The sequence below is a fragment of the Rhamphochromis sp. 'chilingali' genome, assembly GCF_963969265.1.
Source record: "Rhamphochromis sp. 'chilingali' genome assembly, chromosome: 20".
NCBI classification, from domain to species: domain Eukaryota; kingdom Metazoa; phylum Chordata; class Actinopteri; order Cichliformes; family Cichlidae; genus Rhamphochromis; species Rhamphochromis sp. 'chilingali'.
This window is the reverse complement of record NC_137947.1, coordinates 1,321,033-1,335,262: the sequence shown is the minus strand read 5'-3', so window position 1 is coordinate 1,335,262 and position 14,230 is coordinate 1,321,033. Positions and strand designations below refer to the sequence as shown.

The 14,230-nt window shown below is 31.5% G+C and overlaps 1 long non-coding RNA gene across 1 annotated transcript; it reads right to left on the bottom strand.

The window, feature by feature from the left end:
* Positions 1-12,429: 12,429 nt before the first annotated feature.
* Positions 12,430-13,450, bottom strand: LOC308387962. Its single transcript, XR_013970018.1, has 3 exons — positions 13,372-13,450; positions 13,133-13,257; positions 12,430-12,657 (listed from the first exon to the last, which is right to left on the bottom strand). It is a non-coding gene; the product is annotated as an uncharacterized lncRNA (long non-coding RNA).
* Positions 13,451-14,230: the final 780 nt, after the last annotated feature.

Genomic DNA, 14,230 nt, shown 5'->3' with positions numbered 1-14,230 from the left:
GAATGAAAACAACGGAATTTGAATGAAAACAACAGAATTAGAATGTAGAGAACAGAGTTTGAATGAAAACAACGGAATTAGAATGTACAGAACAGAGTTTGAAAGAAAACAACGGAATTTGAATGAAAACAACAGAATTAGAATGTAGAGAACAGAGTTTGAATGAAAAACGGAAGTAGAATGTACAGAACAGAGTTTGAAAAAAAACAATGGAATTTGAATTAATACAACAGAATTGAAATGTACAGAACAGAGTTTGAATGAAAACAATGGAATTTGAATCAAAACAACAGAATTGAAATGTACAGAACAGAGTTTGAATGAAAACAACGGAATTAGAATGAACAGAACTGAATTTGAATCAAAACAATGGAATTTGAATGAAAACAACAGAATTAGAATGTACAGAACAGAGTTTGAATGAAAACAACAGAATTAGAATGTAGAGAACAGAGTTTGAATGAAAACAACGGAATTAGAATGTACAGAACAGAATTTGAATGAAAACAACAGAATTAGAATGTACAGAACAGAGTTTGAATGAAAACAACGGAATTATGATGTACAGAACAGAGTTTGAATAAAAAAAACAACGGAATTAGAATGAAAACAACGGAATTTGAATGAAAAAAAGCAGAATTAGAATGAAAACAATGGAATATTAAAACAAACAACAGAATTAGAATGAAAACAACAGAATTAGAATGTAGAGAACAGAATTTGAAAGAAAACAATGGAATTTGAATCAAAACAACAGAATTGAAATGTACAGAAGAGTTTGAATGAAAAAAGCGGAATTAGAATGTACAGAACAGAGTTTGAATGATATCAAAGGAATTAGAATGTACAGAAAAGAGTTTGAATGAAAACAACGGAATTAGAATGTAGAGAACAGAATTTGAAAGAAAACTATGGAATTTGAATGAAAACAACAGAATTGAAATGTACAGAACAGAGTTTGAATGAAAAAAACGGAATTAGAATGTACAGAACAGAGTTTGAATGAAAACAACGGAATTAGAATGTACAGAACAGAGTTTGAATGTAAACAACAGAATTTGAATGTACAGAATAGAGTTTGAATGAAAACAACGGAATTAGAATGTACAGAACAGAGTTTGAATGAAAACAACGGAATTAGAATGTACAGAACAGACTTTGAATGAAAACAACAGAATTAGAATATACAGAACAGAGTTTGAATGAAAAACGGAAGTAGAATGTACAAAACAGAGTTTGAATAAAAACAATGGAATTTGAATCAAAACAACAGAATAGAAATGTACAGAACAGAGTTTGAATGAAAAAAACGGAATTAGAATGTACAGAACAGAGTTTGAATGATATCAAAGGAATTAGAATGTACAGAAAAGAGTTTGAATGAAAACAACGGAATTAGAATGTAGAGAACAGAATTTGAAAGAAAACAATGGAATTTGAATCAAAACAACAGAATTGAAATGTACAGAACAGAGTTTGAATGAAAACAACGGAATTAGAATGTATTAATAGTCCATTGTTTTCATTCTAATTCTGTTGTTTTGATTCAAATTCCATTGTTTTCTTTCAAATTCAGTTCAATGGAAAAACAATGGAATTTGAATCAAAACAACAGAATTAGAATGTACAGAACAGAGTTTGAATGAAAACAACGGAATTAGAATGAACAGAACTGAATTTGAATCAAAACAATGGAATTTGAATGAAAACAACAGAATTAGAATGTACAGAACAGAGTTTGAATGAAAACAACAGAATTAGAATGTAGAGAACAGAGTTTGAATGAAAACAACGGAATTAGAATGTACAGAACAGAATTTGAATGAAAACAACAGAATTAGAATGTACAGAACAGAGTTTGAATGAAAACAACGGAATTAGAATGTACAGAACAGACTCTGAATGAAAACAACGGAATTTGAATGAAAACAACAGAATTAGAATGTAGAGAACAGAGTTTGAATGAAAACAACGGAATTAGAATGTACAGAACAGAGTTTGAAAGAAAACAACGGAATTTGAATGAAAACAACAGAATTAGAATGTAGAGAACAGAGTTTGAATGAAAAACGGAAGTAGAATGTACAGAACAGAGTTTGAAAAAAAACAATGGAATTTGAATTAATACAACAGAATTGAAATGTACAGAACAGAGTTTGAATGAAAACAATGGAATTTGAATCAAAACAACAGAATTGAAATGTACAGAACAGAGTTTGAATGAAAACAACGGAATTAGAATGAACAGAACTGAATTTGAATCAAAACAATGGAATTTGAATGAAAACAACAGAATTAGAATGTACAGAACAGAGTTTGAATGAAAACAACAGAATTAGAATGTAGAGAACAGAGTTTGAATGAAAACAACGGAATTAGAATGTACAGAACAGAATTTGAATGAAAACAACAGAATTAGAATGTACAGAACAGAGTTTGAATGAAAACAACGGAATTATGATGTACAGAACAGAGTTTGAATAAAAAAAACGGAATTAGAATGAAAACAACGGAATTTGAATGAAAAAAAGCAGAATTAGAATGAAAACAATGGAATATTAAAACAAACAACAGAATTAGAATGAAAACAACAGAATTAGAATGTAGAGAACAGAATTTGAAAGAAAACAATGGAATTTGAATCAAAACAACAGAATTGAAATGTACAGAAGAGTTTGAATGAAAAAAGCGGAATTAGAATGTACAGAACAGAGTTTGAATGAAAACAACGGAATTAGAATGTACAGAACAGAAATTGAATGAAAACAACAGAATTAGAATGTACAGAACAGACTTTGGATGAAAACAACGGAATTAAAATGTACAGAACAGAGTTTGAATGAAAACAACGGAATTAGAATGTACAGAACAGAGTTTTAATTATATCAAAGGAATTAGAATGTACAGAACAGAGTTTGAATGAAAACAACGGAATTAGAATGTAGAGAACAGAATTTGAAAGAAAACAATGGAATTTGAATCAAAACAACAGAATTGAAATGTACAGAACAGAGTTTGAATGAAAAAAACGGAATTTGAATGAAAACAAGAGAATTAGAATGTACAGAACAGACTCTGAATGAAAACAACGGAATTATGATGTACAGAACAGAGTTTGAATAAAAAAAACATCGGAATTAGAATGAAAACAACGGAATTTGAATGAAAAAAAGCAGAATTAGAATGAAAACAATGGAATATTAAAACAAACAACAGAATTAGAATGAAAACAACAGAATTAGAATGTAGAGAACAGAGTTTCAATGAAAAAAACGGAATTAGGATGTACAGAACAGAGTTTGAAAAAAAACAATGGAATTTGAATCAATACAACAGAATTGAAATGTACAGAACAGAGTTTGAATGATAAAAACGGAATTAGAATGTGCAGAACAGAGTTTGAATGAAAAAAAAAAGAATTAGAATGTACAGAACAGAGTTTGAATGAAAACAATGGAATTAGAATAAAAAAAACTGAATTGTACAGAACAGAGTTTGAATGAAAACAACGGAATTAGAATGTACAGAAAAGACTTTGGATGAAAACAACTGATTAGAATGTACAGAAAAGAGTTTGAATGAAAACAACGGAATTAGAATGTAGAGAACAGAATTTGAAAGAAAACAATGGAATTTGAATCAAAACAACAGAATTGAAATGTACAGAACAGAGTTTGAATGAAAAAAACGGAATTAGAATGTACAGAACAGAGTTTGACTGAAAACAACGGAATTAGAATGTACAGAACAGACTTTGAATGAAAGCAACAGAATTAGAATGTACAGAACAGACTTTGAATGAAAACAACGGAATTAGAATGTACAGAACAGAGTTTGAATGATATCAAAGGAATTAGAATGTACAGAAAAGAGTTTGAATGAAAACAACGGAATTAGAATGTAGAGAACAGAATTTGAAAGAAAACAATGGAATTTGAATGAAAACAACAGAATTGAAATGTACAGAACAGAGTTTGAATGAAAAAAACGGAATTAGAATGTACAGAACAGAGTTTGAATGAAAACAACGGAATTAGAATGTACAGAACAGAGTTTGAATGTAAACAACAGAATTTGAATGTACAGAATAGAGTTTGAATGAAAACAACGGAATTAGAATGTACAGAACAGACTTTGAATGAAAACAACAGAATTAGAATATACAGAACAGAGTTTGAATGAAAAACGGAAGTAGAATGTACAAAACAGAGTTTGAATAAAAACAATGGAATTTGAATCAAAACAACAGAATAGAAATGTACAGAACAGAGTTTGAATGAAAAAAACGGAATTAGAATGTACAGAACAGAGTTTGAATGATATCAAAGGAATTAGAATGTACAGAAAAGAGTTTGAATGAAAACAACGGAATTAGAATGTAGAGAACAGAATTTGAAAGAAAACAATGGAATTTGAATCAAAACAACAGAATTGAAATGTACAGAACAGAGTTTGAATGAAAAAAACGGAATTTGAATGAAAACAAGAGAATTAGAATGTACAGAACAGAGTTTGAATTAAAACAACGGAATTAGAATGTACAGAACAGAGTTTGAATGAAAAAAACGGAATTTGAATGAAAACAACGGAATTTGAATGAAAACAAGAGAATTAGAATGTACAGAACAGACTCTGAATGAAAACAACGGAATTATGATGTACAGAACAGAGTTTGAATAAAAAAAACAACGGAATTAGAATGAAAACAACGGAATTTGAATGACAAAAAGCAGAATTAGAATGAAAACAATGGAATATTAAAACAAACAACAGAATTAGAATGAAAACAACAGAATTAGAATGTAGAGAACAGAGTTTGAATGAAAAAAACGGAATTAGGATGTACAGAACAGAGTTTGAAAAAAAACAATGGAATTTGAATCAATACAACAGAATTGAAATGTACAGAACAGAGTTTGAATGATAAAAACGGAATTAGAATGTGCAGAACAGAGTTTGAATGAAAAAAACAGAATTAGAATGTACAGAACAGAGTTTGAATGAAAACAATGGAATTAGAATAAAAAAAACTGAATTGTACAGAACAGAGTTTGAAAGAAAACAACGGAATTAGAATGTACAGAACAGAGTTTGAATTAAAACAACAGAATTAGAATGTACAGAACAGACTCTGAATGAAAACAACGGAATTATGATGTACAGAACAGAGTTTGAATAAAAAAAACAACGGAATTAGAATGAAAACAACGGAATTTGAATGAAAAAAAGCAGAATTAGAATGAAAACAATGGAATATTAAAACAAACAACAGAATTAGAATGAAAACAACAGAATTAGAATGTAGAGAACAGAATTTGAAAGAAAACAATGGAATTTGAATCAAAACAACAGAATTGAAATGTACAGAAGAGTTTGAATGAAAAAAGCGGAATTAGAATGTACAGAACAGAGTTTGAATGAAAACAACGGAATTAGAATGTACAGAACAGAGTTTGAATGAAAACAACCGAATTAGAATGTAGAGAACAGAGTTTGAATGAAAACAACGGAATTAGAATGTACAGAACAGAAATTGAATGAAAACAACAGAATTAGAATGTACAGAACAGACTTTGGAAGAAAACAACGGAATTAAAATGTACAGAACAGAGTTTGAATGAAAACAACGGAATTAGAATGTACAGAACAGAGTTTGAATGAAAAAAACGGAATTAGAATGTAGAGAACAGAATTTGAAAGAAAACAATGGAATTTGAATCAAAACAACAGAATTGAAATGTACAGAAGAGTTTGAATGAAAAAAGCGGAATTAGAATGTACAGAACAGAGTTTGAATGAAAACAACGGAATTATGATGTACAGAACAGAGTTTGAATGAAAACAATGGAATTAGAATAAAAAAAACTGAATTGTACAGAACAGAGTTTGAAAGAAAACAAAGGAATTAGAATGTACAGAACAGAGTTTGAATTAAAACAACGGAATTAGAATGTACAGAACAGACTCTGAATGAAAACAACGGAATTATGATGTACAGAACAGAGTTTGAATAAAAAAAAACAACGGAATTAGAATGAAAAAAAGCAGAATTAGAATGAAAACAATGGAATATTAAAACAAACAACAGAATTAGAATGAAAACAACAGAATTAGAATGTAGAGAACAGAATTTGAAAGAAAACAATGGAATTTGAATCAAAACAACAGAATTGAAATGTACAGAAGAGTTTGAATGAAAAAAGCGGAATTAGAATGTACAGAACAGAGTTTGAATGAAAACAACGGAATTAGAATGTACAGAACAGAGTTTGAATGAAAACAACCGAATTAGAATGTAGAGAACAGAGTTTGAATGAAAACAACGGAATTAGAATGTACAGAACAGAAATTGAATGAAAACAACAGAATTAGAATGTACAGAACAGACTTTGGATGAAAACAACGGAATTAAAATGTACAGAACAGAGTTTGAATGAAAACAACGGAATTAGAATGTACAGAACAGAGTTTTAATGATATCAAAGGAATTAGAATGTACAGAACAGAGTTTGAATGAAAACAACGGAATTAGAATGTAGAGAACAGAATTTGAAAGAAAACCATGGAATTTGAATCAAAACAACAGAATTGAAATGTACAGAACAGAGTTTGAATGAAAAAAACGGAATTTGAATGAAAACAAGAGAATTAGAATGTACAGAACAGACTGAATGAAAACAACGGAATTATGATGTACAGAACAGAGTTTGAATAAAAAAAACAACGGAATTAGAATGAAAACAACGGAATTTGAATGAAAAAAAGCAGAATTAGAATGAAAACAATGGAATATTAAAACAAACAACAGAATTAGAATGAAAACAACAGAATTAGAATGTAGAGAACAGAGTTTGAATGAAAAAAACGGAATTAGGATGTACAGAACAGAGTTTGAAAAAAAACAATGGAATTTGAATCAATACAACAGAATTGAAATGTACAGAACAGAGTTTGAATGATAAAAACGGAATTAGAATGTGCAGAACAGAGTTTGAATGAAAAAAACAGAATTAGAATGTACAGAACAGAGTTTGAATGAAAACAATGGAATTAGAATAAAAAAAACTGAATTGTACAGAACAGAGTTTGAAAGAAAACAACGGAATTAGAATGTACAGAACAGAGTTTGAATTAAAACAACGGAATTAGAATGTACAGAACAGACTCTGAATGAAAACAACGGAATTATGATGTACAGAACAGAGTTTGAATAAAAAAAACAACGGAATTAGAATGAAAAAAAGCAGAATTAGAATGAAAACAATGGAATATTAAAACAAACAACAGAATTAGAATGAAAACAACAGAATTAGAATGTAGAGAACAGAATTTGAAAGAAAACAATGGAATTTGAATCAAAACAACAGAATTGAAATGTATAGAAGAGTTTGAATGAAAAAAGCGGAATTAGAATGTAGAGAACAGAGTTTGAATGAAAACAACGGAATTAGAATGTACAGAACAGAAATTGAATGAAAACAACAGAATTAGAATGTACAGAACAGACTTTGGAAGAAAACAACGGAATTAAAATGTACAGAACAGAGTTTGAATGAAAACAACGGAATTAGAATGTACAGAACAGAGTTTGAATGATATCAAAGGAATTAGAATGTACAGAACAGAGTTTGAATGAAAACAACGGAATTAGAATGTAGAGAACAGAATTTGAAAGAAAACAATGGAATTTGAATCAAAACAACAGAATTGAAATGTACAGAACAGAGCTTGAATGAAAAAAACGGAATTTGAATGAAAACAAGAGAATTAGAATGTACAGAACAGAGTTTGAATGAAAACAACGAAATTAGAATGAACAGAACTGAATTTGAATCAAAACAATGGAATTTGAATGAAAACAACAGAATTAGAATGAAAACAATGGAATATTAAAACAAACAACAGAATTAGAATGAAAACAATGGAATATTAAAACAAACAACAGAATTAGAATGAAAACAACAGAATTAGATTGTAGAGAACAGAATTTGAAAGAAAACAATGGAATTTGAATCAAAACAACAGAATTGAAATGTACAGAAGAGTTTGAATGAAAAAAGCGGAATTAGAATGTAGAGAACAGAGTTTGAATGAAAACAACGGAATTAGAATGTACAGAACAGAAATTGAATGAAAACAACGGAATTAGAATGTACAGAACAGACTTTGGAAGAAAACAACGGAATTAAAATGTACAGAACAGAGTTTGAATGAAAACAACGGAATTAGAATGTACAGAACAGAGTTTGAATGATATCAAAGGAATTAGAATGTACAGAACAGAGTTTGAATGAAAACAACGGAATTAGAATGTAGAGAACAGAATTTGAAAGAAAACAATGGAATTTGAATCAAAACAACAGAATTGAAATGTAGAGAACAGAGCTTGAATGAAAAAAACGGAATTTGAATGAAAACAAGAGAATTAGAATGTACAGAACAGAGTTTGAATGAAAACAACGAAATTAGAATGAACAGAACTGAATTTGAATCAAAACAATGGAATTTGAATGAAAACAACAGAATTAGAATGAAAACAATGGAATATTAAAACAAACAACAGAATTAGAATGAAAACAATGGAATATTAAAACAAACAACAGAATTAGAATGAAAACAACAGAATTAGATTGTAGAGAACAGAATTTGAAAGAAAACAATGGAATTTGAATCAAAACAACAGAATTGAAATGTACAGAAGAGTTTGAATGAAAAAAGCGGAATTAGAATGTACAGAACAGAGTTTGAATGAAAACAACGGAATTAGAATGCACAGAACAGAGTTTGAATGAAAACAACCGAATTAGAATGTAGAGAACAGAGTTTGAATGAAAACAACGGAATTAGAATGTACAGAACAGAAATTGAATGAAAACAACAGAATTAGAATGTACAGAACAGACTTTGGATGAAAACAACGGAATTAAAATGTACAGAACAGAGTTTGAATGAAAACAACGGAATTAGAATGTACAGAACAGAGTTTTAATGATATCAAAGGAATTAGAATGTACAGAACAGAGTTTGAATGAAAACAACGGAATTAGAATGTAGAGAACAGAATTTGAAAGAAAACAATGGAATTTGAATCAAAACAACAGAATTGAAATGTACAGAACAGAGTTTGAATGAAAAAAACGGAATTTGAATGAAAACAAGAGAATTAGAATGTACAGAACAGACTCTGAATGAAAACAACGGAATTATGATGTACAGAACAGAGTTTGAATAAAAAAAACAACGGAATTAGAATGAAAACAACGGAATTTGAATGAAAAAAAGCAGAATTAGAATGAAAACAATGGAATATTAAAACAAACAACAGAATTAGAATGAAAACAACAGAATTAGAATGTAGAGAACAGAGTTTGAATGAAAAAAACGGAATTAGGATGTACAGAACAGAGTTTGAAAAAAAACAATGGAATTTGAATCAATACAACAGAATTGAAATGTACAGAACAGAGTTTGAATGATAAAAACGGAATTAGAATGTGCAGAACAGAGTTTGAATGAAAAAAACAGAATTAGAATGTACAGAACAGAGTTTGAATGAAAACAATGGAATTAGAATAAAAAAAACTGAATTGTACAGAACAGAGTTTGAAAGAAAACAACGGAATTAGAATGTACAGAACAGAGTTTGAATTAAAACAACGGAATTAGTGTCATGGTCCCTGTGCCTCACCAGCTGATTCTGTATTAGGCAACATGTTTTCTCTCTCTCTCTCTCTCTCTCCTGCCGGGGCGATGCTCATTACGGGCTCCCGCCCCTGGCCCACGCACCTGCTGCCGATCGGGATAATCACAAGGCCGATTTAAGACAGCAGCACTGTGTCACTCGTCGCTGGATCGTTGAGTTATCAGCGTCAGTCGCTCAGTAGATTGCAAATAAGGATCTGTGAGTTCGTTCCGTCTGTTCGCCTCTAACTATTATCTCTGTGTACAGATCTATCCCGGACCTTTCCCTGCCTGCCTGTCATCCCGTGGACGAGTGAGTGGATGGTGTTTCCCCAGTGTGGGGAGTGAAGAGAGAGAGCCTTTGGAGGACGTCAGATCCCCGTCTTTTCCCTCACATACCCCGGAACCCTGGACCCCCCTCCCCTCCCTCCAGCACTTTGTAAATAGCATCACCTGGTGTCGTTGTGTGAATAAAATCTGTAAATCCTGTAAGGAGTCCCGGTCTGCGCCTGAGTCCGTTAACTGAAACCTGACAATTAGAATGTACAGAACAGACTCTGAATGAAAACAACGGAATTATGATGTACAGAACAGAGTTTGAATAAAAAAAACAACGGAATTAGAATGAAAACAACGGAATTTGAATGAAAAAAAGCAGAATTAGAATGAAAACAATGGAATATTAAAACAAACAACAGAATTAGAATGAAAACAACAGAATTAGAATGTAGAGAACAGAATTTGAAAGAAAACAATGGAATTTGAATCAAAACAACAGAATTGAAATGTACAGAAGAGTTTGAATGAAAAAAGCGGAATTAGAATGTAGAGAACAGAGTTTGAATGAAAACAACGGAATTAGAATGTACAGAACAGAAATTGAATGAAAACAACAGAATTAGAATGTACAGAACAGACTTTGGAAGAAAACAACGGAATTAAAATGTACAGAACAGAGTTTGAATGAAAACAACGGAATTAGAATGTACAGAACAGAGTTTGAATGATATCAAAGGAATTAGAATGTACAGAACAGAGTTTGAATGAAAACAACGGAATTAGAATGTAGAGAACAGAATTTGAAAGAAAACAATGGAATTTGAATCAAAACAACAGAATTGAAATGTACAGAACAGAGCTTGAATGAAAAAAACGGAATTTGAATGAAAACAAGAGAATTAGAATGTACAGAACAGAGTTTGAATGAAAACAACGAAATTAGAATGAACAGAACTGAATTTGAATCAAAACAATGGAATGTGAATGAAAACAACAGAATTAGAATGAAAACAATGGAATATTAAAACAAACAACAGAATTAGAATGAAAACAACGGAATTAGAATGTACAGAACAGAGTTTGAATGAAAACAACGGAATTAGAATGTACAGAACAGAGTTTGCACTGCAAAAACAGCTATACTTGAAACAAGCCAAATATTCTTAAATCTGACAAATTTTTCTTGTTTTGAGCAAAAAAATCTGCCAATGGGGTAAGCAAAAGTTGCTTGACTAGAATTCTTAAAACTAGCAAATTAATCTAACTGCCATATGCCTTTTAACTAGACAAAATTGTCTAAAATGTATGCTTATTTGAAGAAAATGTGACTTATTATAAGTAAAAGACACTTTGATATTTAGAAAATCTGCACCTAAAATGAGTATTATGCTTTCTTGAACAAGCTGTTTTCAAGAATTATTTGCTTACTTTAAGATTCTACACCTTAATTTAGATTTTTCACATTAAAAAAAAACACCTTACTATAGGACAAATTTTCTTAAAACTGAATTGTTTCTTTCTTGATTGAGCTAACTATAAGAATTATGTTTCGACTCTGAGAACAATAATCAGCAAAAATTCCTGAGAATAAGACACCATCTCTTCAAAAAGCTACTAAAAATAAGGGAATTCATCTTAAATTAAGACAGCAAAAGCACTCTTAGATTTTGCGCTTTTATTGACACAGCAATGGGTCAGTAACTCACTGAGGTCTGTTCCAGGAGAATCATGCCTAAAATTATACATTTCAGCAGGGTACTGTGTAACATGGCCAATATAAGAAGTGCATATTCCAGATACTCTTAAAATGAATAATAACAGTATAACACACTCTTGGCTGGTATCAAAAATAAATTTTGCTGAAGCTTAAAACAATCACTATTTCAAATCCTATATTACATAACATTTTAGAAGAACAAGTTTAACGACCACACAAACAAACATGTGTTTTACATTTGAACAACTTTTCTATAGAAAAAAAAACAACCTCACTGACTAACACTGAGTCTGATAAACAAGGCAGATGGAGTCTGTCATCTGGGAGACTCACTCAATGAATGACTTCCACTCACCAAGCGCCTTCTTGTAAGAGGGGGTTGAATCTCGGTCATGGATGGAGTCTTTGAGTATTTCAGTTTGCAAGACAGACAGCAGCGTGGAAATGCACTATGGATATGTGAGGTGGAGGGCATAGTAATATGCCATCAGATAGAGCAGTCCCTCATTAAGATCCTTCCGGTCAAAAGTGCTCACCGGTGTGGTTCCAACAGCTATCATGCAGTTGCCTTCAGAGACAAGCAGAACTGGACAAGCCAGGGGACGCTGACGCAGGTAGCCTTCAGGGTCTTCTGAAGTCTACATGACAGAAAAAAAGAGTATTAGAACAAGACTGTAAGAAACACAATTTTTGAGTTGCATTACAGTTTAAAATAGATCAACTTTTTTTGTAGGTTTTATTAACATCAACATGTTATGGGGATCTGAACTTTAAGAATATTTGACTGACTCCACAGTAAAATATATAAAATGAAAACATGAGTAACTGCAAAATTCAACAATATATACACATAGAATATTGCAGCCTTACCTTTAGGACATGGAAAAAAGCCTCACTACAGATGCCCAGCTTCTTAGGTGGTACTGTGCTGGAAGGGAAAAGCATGGGAAGGGCTCTGAACACAGCTGCTGCATGTTCCACTGGTTTGAAAAAAGAAAAATAAGACAGGGCAACACCATTAAACATTGCAAATAATGTAATCTGCAAAGCATAAATGTAGACAAATCAAGATACTGTAGCATTACCTCCATCCAAAGTTTTTGGATGGAGGTAAGTGCTGGGTTCCTCTCTGAAGAAGTCACCATCTCCAGTAGTTGTTAGCGTTTTTTCAGCAGCAGTCTTGTTCTAAAATACAGTGTACATAGGGCTAATTTCACATAAAATTGCACAAGAACTTTAGGTCTCTAAATATGAAAGATAGTACAACAAAATATCAGTAAAGTGTTGAACAATAAAAAATATGTATATTTAATAAATGGCCACTTGATTTAAATCAAAACTAAAGAAGATTCTACTGTCTATCTGTTAAGTGAGTATTGGTGGAATTATTTGAAACTGCATAAAACAAGCTGGTGTGTTCTCAGTTTTGTCACACAGCGATAGGACAGAACTTACTTCTTCACATTTGTGCACTGCAAGCCATAGAGCCCGACGCCTGAGGCAATGTTCAGGACCAGGAAACAGATCTTTGATGTCATCTCGTGAAAGTGATGAGAGCAGGTCTTCTCCAACATTTGCTTCTGCAATAGGAGTTTCCAATTATCACAACATTGCATTATCCTCATGTGCAAGCCAGCTGACAGCTTTGCTTGGGTAACAGACAGGATACATAGGAAACATAATTTAATATTTACCATTTAAAACCATGACTCTATTCCATTATTCTCCCTCCTCACTGCTCCACAGGTTCTAAATTACCTTCCTCCTATTGACTGGTAAAAGTAATATATTTGTGATACATCAATTAAATGCATGTATACATATAAATGTTTTTTTTTTTTTTTGCTTCCTGGGCTAAAGTATATAATGAAATAACTTCACTAATAGAAATTTGAAACTCCCACAATTTCTGTAAAACTGGCATTAACTTATGGCACTTTGCACACTTGTTGAATAAATTCACAGACACTGAAACTAATAACTGGACATGAATTCTTTCATAACTTTCTGCACTAGCATATTTAAAAATGCTAATGCAACTAAGCTAACCGCACAGCTAAGCTAAGCTAACAACCAGGTATAGCCTGCCATGCTAGCGACTTAACATGCAACATACCAGAACACAAAACATAGAAAAAACAAAACAGTCACATACCTTTCAGGTTGGCAATTGTTATTTCGTCCAGTTTTTCCATAGCGTGCCTTAATTTCTTCACACTGTACCAACTGTATCGCATCTACACCCAGACCCCAAAATCCTGCAATCCAACCGCTTAGGCACGGAGCTAGAGGCGGGAAGGTGGGCTGTACCAACTCAGGAGTATGGGGTTGTGTACGGAAATGGTTTAGTTCGCTCTTTTATACTTATAAAATGATATATATTTAAATATTTGACTATTTAGTTAGATTATGTTCTGTAAATACTGACGTGTGGGTGCTGTTACTTACTACAGCTGTTATAAGGCACTGAATTAGGATAGCCATTCCTACCCCATAATGGAATAATCCTGGTTATCTTGACTTTATGGGAAAAGTAGTTCACAGACCAGTAAA